Source organism: Hibiscus syriacus, unplaced genomic scaffold (genome assembly GCF_006381635.1).
Source record: "Hibiscus syriacus cultivar Baekdansim isolate YM2019G1 unplaced genomic scaffold, ASM638163v2 tig00111166_pilon, whole genome shotgun sequence".
NCBI classification, from domain to species: domain Eukaryota; kingdom Viridiplantae; phylum Streptophyta; class Magnoliopsida; order Malvales; family Malvaceae; genus Hibiscus; species Hibiscus syriacus.
In genome coordinates, this window is record NW_024063008.1 from 1306110 (window position 1) to 1317302 (window position 11193).

The 11193-nt window shown below is 30.9% G+C and overlaps 1 protein-coding gene across 1 annotated transcript in view; it reads left to right on the forward strand.

Annotated features, from left to right (window-relative positions):
- The window catches only part of LOC120155355 (translation initiation factor IF-2-like), a 30279-nt gene extending 22315 nt beyond the window's left edge, over window positions 1–7964 (forward strand). The window contains exons 9-10 of the mRNA XM_039166929.1: window positions 5498–5507; window positions 7954–7964. The gene's annotated coding sequence lies outside the window, so the exon portion shown is untranslated. The remainder of the gene's footprint in view (window positions 1–5497; window positions 5508–7953) is intronic.
- The last annotated feature ends 3229 nt before the right edge of the window (window positions 7965–11193 follow it).

Here is an 11193-nt window from a genome sequence, read left to right on the forward strand (position 1 = left end):
CACAGTACTACTCCCTTGTTCCAAACTTAAATGTTATAACGTCCTTTAACTTATAAACTGATCGTCGATATACTCATTCTTAAATTTTTGTATTACTCTGTAATTTCCCTTAAACATACGAATCCTTGCCTCTTTCACTATATCACATAATCTTGTTAGTCAATGCTAACTCTTACCATTTGAAATGCAACCTCTAATTATATCCACACTGATACCATTTATCTTATAAACTGATCACTAATTCACTTATTCTTGAACTTTTTTACAAATTCTAATTACATCGTTAGATCTTTTAACTTTCTTATGGTGACACTTGTTCACCATATTCTATCTTATTCGTGTAATAACAAAACTATTTCATATCACTTTTCCGGTTCAAAACAGTAAAGACCTTCTGTCACTATTCAGATATGATTTCAACTTTTTGAAATCAACATTTGACCTTACAAGGCACTTCCTGAGGTGTCCGCTCTTCATCCTGCCTGGCCAGGGCAGGTGAATAGCTACAACAATCGGGAATATCACATTTCACTTTATTTCAGAATTATCATAATCATACTTCTATTATAACTTAGTAATCTAATTCTATTAGCAAGACAACACACTCCTTACACTATCAGATCAAAAATTTTCACTTTATGTTGGCATGTACACCTTTTTAAAACTCATTTGACTTCGGTTTAAGCCTAGAATTGCCTAAACCTTAGCTCTGATACCATTAAATGTAACACCCTCAACCCGTATCGGACCCGAATACGAGTCTGAGGTGTCACATTGACTTTTCAAACTTTGACTCTTGACAAAATTCAAAGAAAATTCAAAACTTTCATTAAAATAAAAGTTGTTTATTTACATAAATTTACCAAAATAGCCAAAAATCGATCAGAGCCTATACAACTCACTCAATTAGTACATGCCAACTATATTCAGATTAACCATACACATTTAAATCATCTATTTTCTGATCTAAAACTTTGTAAGGAAAATGCTGACCTGTCTTGCTCCTCTTAGCTCTTTACTCTTCTCACTTCTGTAACCTACGTGTGAAATAATTACACGCTAAGTCGTTGACTTAGTGAGGCATAAAACATATAATAAACTCTAACTCGTAATCATGCTTGAACAATTTCTACTAACATATCACATACAAGCATCACACCCACATATACATATAATAATTCCTACTATGCACCTTTCATATATTCATCTATATATATATATATATATATAATCCACGCATACATATAATTATCTTTTTTCCTATCATTATCATATTTCTATTCTCTTGTTTATATGATCAATTAAGCTCATATCATATATCTTATAGCATATACAATAATCACTAACACGCATATATCATATCATATAATTCATATCACAAAACACATATATACATCACATACATTACATTCAATGTTATCTCTTGTTATCCCATGTGCACCTGTGAGAACTGTAGATATGTGAGTCTATTGAGGTTGTGCACCACTATGCTGTCACCACAACTCATATAAATGTCTCGAAGGACCTATCCAGAGGTCATAAAAACCCCGGTAACTATCCAAAGATCATAAAGAACCTCGACAGCTGTCCATAGGTCCCAAAGAACCTAGGTAAACTGTCCATATGTTCCTTAGAACATAGGTATACTGTCTATATGTTCCATAGAACATAGGTAAACCCTCGACTCTTGGCATGCCAACTATACCCCTAACTCTCATATCACATAACATGGGCATTATCATCTATAACATTTCATATCACTTGTTCTTTCTCTTCTATCACATACCACATGTATGTGTAACCATATATTTCATATCATATCACATGTATCACATATTGCATATTCATGTAATCATATAGATCGTGTCATATAGCTTATATCATTTCTCATATTCCTATATATATATATAGTTCACTTTCACATATTACAATTTCCTTTTCTCCTATTTTTCATATCATGTTTCTTATAACCACATATGTCTATCTTATCTCATATCCTATAATTCTTTAGCTTATATCTTATATCACATGTTACACCTATGACTATATTCATGCATAAATAATAATCATATCACCCATATTAACATTCATAAAATCATGTAATCAAATATTGGGAGTAGACTCATCGCGAGTCTTTTCCCCACACGTCATATACTAATGCATATGCACTCACCTTGGCCTCACTAAGTTCGATCCACTTTTATGATTTCTTTTCTTTCGATCGAATCTTAACTTGATAATCGTTCCGGAACTTGTTCATGTTCGATATCTACATAATCATATATTTATACTATCAGTATCTCATTGATATACTATAATCTATAATTTCTTAGACTGAAAGAAAGATTTATTCCATTTCCCATTGAAGTGCATCGGTGCATTCTACAGTGCATCGATGCATTATTTAACAGGTGCATCGATGCACTACTATGCATCGATATACAATTTACATTCGATGTTTCCATTTTAAGGGGATGCATCGATGCACTCCTCATGCATCGATGCACCAACTGTACTCGATGTTTATTTATTTGAGAGTGCATCGATGCACATTGAAGATGCATCGATGCACACAACCCAGAAATTACATTTTGAGCCCGAAAATGTCTTGTTTAACCCCAAATTCTACTTATTAGTCCCTGTTTATACCTTAAAACTTATCCATACATATTTAAACATTCTTATAATACTATAACACTTCACCATATCTTATAATTCACCATAATTCTTGAATCAAAGAATTTCATCAAATTTTTCTTGTGTTTTAAATTTAATTCTATCACCTCTAACTTCTTAATTACTCCCTTGACAAGTCAAATTCATTCTTAAAACTTCAAAAACCTCTTTAAATCAAGAATTCATTTCTCAACCCTTAATCAAATTTCCTTTCAAATTTTCTCTGCTTAATGTTTTAAACTTATATAAGCTTACCTTAAGCTTATATAATACCCAAATACTCCATCCCAACTTATAAATTCAAGAAATTAATCAACTGAAGCAAACTTACCTTATAGACTTGAGCTTGAACCCACGAGAAGAAGAAAGCAAGAAGAAGAAAGAAAGCTTCCAGATATCTCTATTCCCACGTATTATCTCCTTAAATAAGGGAGATAAAATATCTTTCAAACTAAGTTACCATAATACCCTTATAATTCTTTCATATTTACTATTTAATCCAATACTGAAATATCCTTATTAAATCCTTAAACTTTTCAGTTTTCCTAAATTGATCCTCAAATTTCAAAAATTCTCATTTTAGTCATTAACCCAGATTTGGGATGTTACACGGTCGGCGTTGTTTTGGACCCCTTTCGGGGATTTCTAGTTAAGTAATAAAATGGGAGTAGTTTATGGTTTTAGCACTGGTCATCTCGTTTGGTTAGAGAGAGGAAGAGTGCTTTGTGGTTGCCGGTGGTCATCGTGCACGAACTGACGAGGGGCTATGGGTCTCCCTTGTCCACAGCATGTTGAGAGAGTTGAGAGGAATATGAGTTTAGTTTTTTAGGTTTAGTTTTCTTTTAAAATCTGAAATAGTAAAGTATATATTAGAGGCTTAGTTTTTAGGTTTTGGGTAAATTATTCTTAGTTACTCTTAGTTTACCCGTATTTTTACTTTTTAATCACTAGTTTTAGGGGTTAATCACGCTAAGATACTTGTACTTTTAGCGTGTATTTACATTTAAGTCACTAGTTAGTGGGTTAATCACCTATAAGTCTTTATAGTTTACGTATTGTTTTATAGTTTAGTCACCCATTTTTTTATTTTGATTTTTGCATATGCTAATTTCTATTTTATTTTATTTTAGTCATTAGTTAATTTTGTTATTATTTTATTTATGATTATGATTACATAATTTTAATTTTCTTTATTTTTGTCATTATTTAATTGTCATTTTATTTTATTATTGTCCTTTATTTTTCAATACTTTAAATATAGTACTTTATTTATTTAATTTTTTTATTTAAATTTATTCACTAATATTTATATGAGATATAATTTCATAATTTAATTAAATAATAATATTTATTTATTTTTAAATACTCAGAAATGACAGTCTTAAAATAACTAGATGTCATATTCTGGTATTTTAAAAATAATATCATGCTTATAAAATATATATATTTTATTTAAGTTTATATAAATTATTTTAATCATGTTTTTATTTATTTATTTATTTTTAATATCAAAAGAAAAGAGCTGTCTTAAAGCACTTAGAAATCATTTTCTGATATTTCTAAGTAAATTAATATCTTATTTATAAAATTATAAATATTTTCTTAAAATTATAATAATAAATTTGAAATAATAGAATTATGAATTAAGTATATTTTTTAATTTTTAAATTTCTAATAATAGAGACAATTTATAATCAAAAGGTACCAATTTTGGGCGTTGTGGGGGTGCTAATCATTCCCCAAACGTAACCGACCACGAATCCATTTTTTATTATTAAAATAATGAATTTTTGGTTAAACGCAGACCAGTTTATCTTTTAACTGATGTTTTCTTAAAAACTCTTTTAAAAGATGATTTCTAAGTATTCGACCTACCTAAACCAAAAGGCCGATGGTGACTCCCAAAATATTTCATTAAAAACCATTTATTCACATTATTTTTACTGCCAAGTAAAATTTCGTGCCCGAACGAAAACCGGTTACGACAATAATGTCTTTAAGAAAAATAATTCTCAAAATAATCTATCATGAACATTATTTTCTAGACTATGATGATTGTTACGATATAAAGAATAAGACATGTGGTGGTCTATGAGACTTCGTGCAACAAGTCTTCAAAATTTGAAATACATGAAAGGTTGAAGACGCATGGTAGTCTTGGAGTCTTTAATTGAAGACTCATTGCACTTATGGAGTCTTTTAAAAGTAATGATCTTAATCTAAAAAATAATGCTCAAAGTGGAATATTTTAATATTTTTTAAATACATTATTTCAACCATTTTTCCATTAACATGTATCATAATTTTATATTTTTATATGATTAAAAAATAATATTATTAATAAATATATTAAAATAATGAATCAAATTAAAGTTATGATATTAACTTTAGAATAATTTAACTAATTTAAATATCAAAGATATATCTAAATCTTACAATTAATATTCTGTCGCTTTTGCTTTGCAATAATAAAATAGAAAAGCTAACCAAACATTTAACTCCATTACACTCGGAAATATGCTTACTTATTGTTATATTCCCGACTCCAGCAGGAATAATTTTTTTTTCCAGATGCTTGATAATATTAAAAATAAACCTTTTTTATATTTTTTTCTCAAAAGTTTAAGGATCAGAAGAATACTTTCCCCCTTATAATTATCAGCTACCCTGTGGTACCCTTTGTTGAGTCCTATCATACCATACATCATGGATTCCTTTGGGTGTTTTCACCTTTCATTTTCTGTTGAGTCCTCAAATAATCAAATATAATTTTGTAAATCGTATCATCAATTTGATTTTTATTAATTTTAAAAGGGTAAAGTATATTAATGGTCACTGAACTTTTCTAAATCTTTCATTTAGGTCCCCCAACTTTTAAAACTTACAATACAGTCTCTCAATATTTAGACTATTTACAATATGGTCCCCGACGTTACACTGCCGTTATAGTCCCCCAACATCACCGTTTGCATCTATGAAAATTAGGGTAAATTATATAAATAGTCACTTAACTTTTTAGGCACTTACATTTAGGTCCCTCAACTTTTAAAAATTGCAAAACAATCCTTAATTTCATTCTAAACCCCAAATTCCAAAATAATTCAATTTCATTCTAAACCCAAAATTCTAAAATATTTCAATTTAAGGTTTAGAATGTAATTGAATTATTTTGGAATTTGGGGTTTAGAATGAAATTGAGGACTTTTTTGCAAGTTTTAAAAGTTGGGGGACCTAAATGTAAGTACCTAAAAAGTCAAGTGACTATTTATACAATTTACCCTAATTTTCATAGCTGCAAGCGATGATGTTGGGGGACTCTAACGGCAGTGTAACGTCGGGGACCATATTGCAAATATATTAAATGTTGGGGGACTGTATTGCAAGTTTTAAAAGTTGAGAGACCTAAATGAAAGCTTTAAAAAATTTCAGTGACCATTACTATACTTTACCCTTTAAATAATTATAAGATATATTTATTATAAAAATTTTAATCATTTGATAATAAATATATAAATATTTCTTTATACCTCATATTCGAATTCAAGATTTGTAGATTTATATGAATTAAACGATTTCAATAATTAAAAAATTATTTATATATCTTAAAATCTTAAATTCAAACACTACGTATATAAAAAAATATAAACATTCATAGAATCTTTAAATATATCTTATCTTATGTTCACTAATACTTATTAAAAAACATGAGTTAAATTAAATTTTAATATAAAGAAGAAATTGGGGGAAAGAGGGTTCCAACCAATACTATTTTGCAAAATTGGGGGAAAGAGGGTTCCAACCAATACTATTTTGCAGGCAGCCTTTTTGATTAGAATCTGATGAGATCTTTCGTAGCATAGTTTCTTCACCTCCATCATCCTCACTATCATGGTTTTTAGAACCGGGTCGGTTAGCGAACCGGTCATGTTACCGGTTCATTGGTTCAATCGGTCAAATCGATCTGACCGGTCGGAAGAACCGGACGACGTCATAATTATTTAAAAAATTAAATAAAAATACAAAAAATATTTAATAAAAAATAATTTTTTATATCACAAGTCATATTCAGAGCAAGTTATAACACATATAAGTTAAAAACCATAAAATCAAGTGAAACAAAATGATTCAAATTAACTATAACATAATATTTAAGGTAAAACATATTAAATAATAAATATAATTATATAACTATAATTAAAAAATAAATTTGGGGTTAAAAAATCATAACAAAATGATATTGTTTGGTTTAATTTTTTTTTAAAAAAACAATCTCGCATAGCTAAGAAACATAGAAGAGCATCCCAAAGTCTAAAGAGTAAAAATATGAGAACAAAACAATCTCACATTGCTAAGAAACATAGAAGCGCATCACAACTAACTTCTATAAATAATAAAGGTAATTTGGCATTCAAAATCATGGAGTCTTTTGGTGAGCATTGAGTGAACTATTCTTTCACTTCAATCAAGCTCGAATTTTAGGCTTCAATCGAGTTTCTAATTTTTTTTTTGAGTTCAAATTTCAATATTATATTTCGAGTTTGAGTTGAACTTGATAATTTTTAGCTTGTGAGTTTGAGTTGAGTTGAGCTTACTTTTAAAGTTTTCAAGTTCGAGTCGAGCTCAACAATACTCGAGTTCGACTTGGCTCGTTTAACAAACGACGTTGTTTGGTTTATTTTTTTAAGAAAAAACAAAACAAAAATCCCGGTTTTTTCCAGTTTTCAGCCGGTCCGGTTCGAACGGTTTAACGGTTCTGGCCGGTTCACTAATAGTGGTTCAACCGGTTTAGATTGAACCGAACTAAACAACGGTTCCCGATTGAACCGGTCGATCCGGTCCGGTTTTCAAAACTGAGCTCACTATTGACATTATGTTCTTTAATATTTTACGTAAGATTTTATATTATAAAACAAATATATAATATTTAAAAAAAGTATTTTATTAATTTTTAAAATATTTTAAAATTTTAAAGAAATAACTACTTGAGTCAATTTCCTCAGTTCATCCTGAACTTCATCGTCTCCCTTCTCCGCCTTCAATTATTCAGTTGCCTGTGTGTGCATGTGCTTCATCCCAAGTTGCGATTGAATATTAAAACCCCAAAATTATTGAAACAAAACTCCCACTCCCAATCCACAGTCATAATCCTATTTATTAAACGTATTAAATTCCTGTATTACATCCAAATTCTCTAAATTTCTGAATTAAAATAAAAAACCATGCAATTCCAAACGCATGCATACGCTACCCTTAAAGCTGTTAATTTCTGCTGTCAAGCTGATGCTTCAGAAAACCTTTTTTCATACAACAACCTGAAACTACGGTATAATGTGTTGGAAGAGAGATAATGGGATAGTTCCGCGTTCAGATTATCTGTATGAAATAGATAGAATAAAAGCAACCCAAGTTCATGCGATTACTATTAATTAAACCCTTTGTAGGTTTTCCAGGAATCTTTTAGGGTTTCTATGGCAGTTTACTACCATCTTTTCAGGGGTTTTTTAATAAAATTTGTTGAAAAATCTATACATTGTAATATCAATCAATGAAAAATGTGTTCACACAGTTTTTCTGACAAAATTGAAGCATCATACTATGAACCAATGGATACGAATCTGCACATTCTTTAATGTCAGTTGAATGATCCATGAGTCTCCGGGTTTGCTTATAGTTTAACTGGAACCAAAAACTGTAGTGGCTTCCATTCTAAACTTATTGTAGGTTTAATGAATTGATATATTATATATTTTAAATAATTTTAATTTTGACATGATAAGAAAATTTTATTTTATTTTTAATTAATCTACGGTAAATATAAGTTAGTATTGTTGAAAGCCCAATGCACAATTAATGGTACCAAAAAGAAGCTAGCAATTGTTGATTTTTTTGCAATGGTAAAATTATACTTTTAGTCATTGTACTTTAGGATATTTATAATATTAGTCCTTAAGCTTCAACTATAAATACCCTAATCCATTTAGCTTCAAAACCATCCCAAAATTATTATAGTTTTCTCCCAATACTAGAGAATTTAGAGAGTTTCTTAAGAGTTGTTTTCTTCTTTTTATCAAAAGAGAATCATCATTGTTTTCTCCTTGGTAGATCGAGAGAAGTTGTAATTCCTATTTTCTCATAGTGAAATTCTTCTACTGATGCCCGTGGTTTTTACCCTATATTATTTAGGGATTTCCACGTAAAATTTGTGTCTTTTTTATCTTCATTTTTATTTTCTCAAATTATCAGTTCTGATTTTGCTCTATCCGATAGCCGTATTCCGCAACAATTGGTATCAAGAGCCAGATTAGAGTGTGTAATATCTACTTATTGTCTTTGTGGTTACCACCAAAAGGTGGATCCAACAACATAAGAATGTAAGAAGATATTACCAATTTTTTTAAGGTTCCAGAAAACTATTCACGATAGTGAAATAGTGGGAGTTATCCGTAATAGAAGCTATGACAACGAAATTTGATATTAAAAAGTTCAAAGGGAGAAATTTCTCATTATGGAAATTAAAGATAAAGGTCATCCTGAGGAAAGACGGTTGTCTAGCAGCAATCAGTGAAAGGCCGGTAGATTTCACAGATGACAACAAATGGATCGAAATAGACGGGAATACTATGGCAAACTTTCATCTAGCATTAGCAGATGAAGTATTGTCAAGCATCGAGGAGAAGAAGACAACTAAGGAGATATGTGATCATCTCAGCAAATTGTACGAGGCCACATCGTTGCACAATAAAATTTTCCTTAAAAGGAAATTGTACACTCTTCGTATGTCAAAATCTACTTCAGTGACAGAGCACTTAAACATACTGAACACTTTATTTTCTCAGCTTACATCCTTAAGATGTACAATAGGAGAATAAGAATGTGATGAACTTCTACTTCAAAGTCTACCTGATTCGTATGATCAACTCATCATCAACTTGACAAACAGTAATGTCACCAGTCTAGTCTTCGATGACGTTGCAACTGTTGTTCTACAAGAAGAAAATTGGTGCAAGAACAAGGAATACATACAAGTAAATCTGTAACAAGCAACCGTTGACAACGATGAGAGGGAGATCAACAGAACGTGGCCAAAGCAGCAATCACAAACATGGTAGATCGAAGTCGAGAAGCAAGAAGAATTTAAAGTGCTACAACTGTGGAAAGAAGGGTCACTTGAAGAAGGATTGTTGGAGTCTAAATAAAAACTCCAATCCACAAGGCAATACCGCAAACACTTCAGATGATGGAGATGCTCTATGTTGTGAAGCGTCAACCACCATGGAAGGTAGAAAAAGATTTGCAGATATATGGCTCATTGATTCAGGAGAAACATATCACATGACCTTAAGAAGAGAATGGTTCCATCACTATGAACCTGTCTCAGGAGGATCTGTGTATAGTTGCAATGATCATGCCTTAGAGATCGTTGGCATTGAAACCATCAAATTGAAGATGTATGATGGAACAATTAAAATTGTTAGACATGTGCGGCACGTGAAAGGCCTGAATAAAAAATTTATTATCCTACGGATTGTTGGATAATAATGCAAGTAAGATTGAAACACGGAAAAGAATTATGAAGGTGTTCCGTGGAGCGCTTGTGGTAATGAAAGGTGAAAAGATAGTTGTAAACTTGTACATGTTGAATGGAGAGACTTTGCTAGAAGCAGAAGCCTTTGTTGCCTCATGTAGTTCAGATTCTGCAATGCTATAACATCAGAAACTTGGACACATGTCAGAATAAGGAATGAAAGTCATTGTGAAGCAAAAGCTACTTTCAGACCTAACAAATGTATCACTTACTTTGTGTGAGCATTGCATAACAAGTAAGCAGCACCGGTTGAATTTCAACAAATCAAATTCTAGAGGAAAAAATGTTACAGAATTGGCTCATTCTGACGTATGAAAATCACCAGTTACATCCCTAGACGGATTAAAATACTTTTTCTCATTTATTGATGACTACTCCATGAGATGTTGGGTGTACACTATTAAGAAAAAGTCAGAAATGTTTTCAACTTTCAAAAACTTCAAAGCATAGGTGGAACTTTATTCTAGAAATAAGATCAAGTGTTTCAGAAAAGATAATGGAGGAGAATACACAAGTGAAGAATTTGATGACTTTTGCAGAAAATAAGGTATCAAAAGACAGTTCACAGTGGCGAACACTCCTTAACAAAATGGAGTGGCAGAGCGGATGAATAGAACCTTGTTAGAAAGAACAAGAGTAATGTTGAGGGATGCATGCCTAGAAAAATCATTCTGGGCAGAAGCAGTCAATACCGCCTGTTATTTGGTGAATCGAGCTCCATCAACTGTAATAGAGTTAAAGACACCAATGAAGATGTGGACTGATAAACCAGTTGATTATTCAAACCTCTATATAGTTGTAAGTATTGTGTACGTGATGTACAACTCCCAAGAAATTTCAAAGATGGATCCTAAATCCAGGAAATACAAATTCTTGCGGTATGTTGATGGAGTAAAGGGGTATTGCTTATGGGATCCCACTGCCCGCAAAGT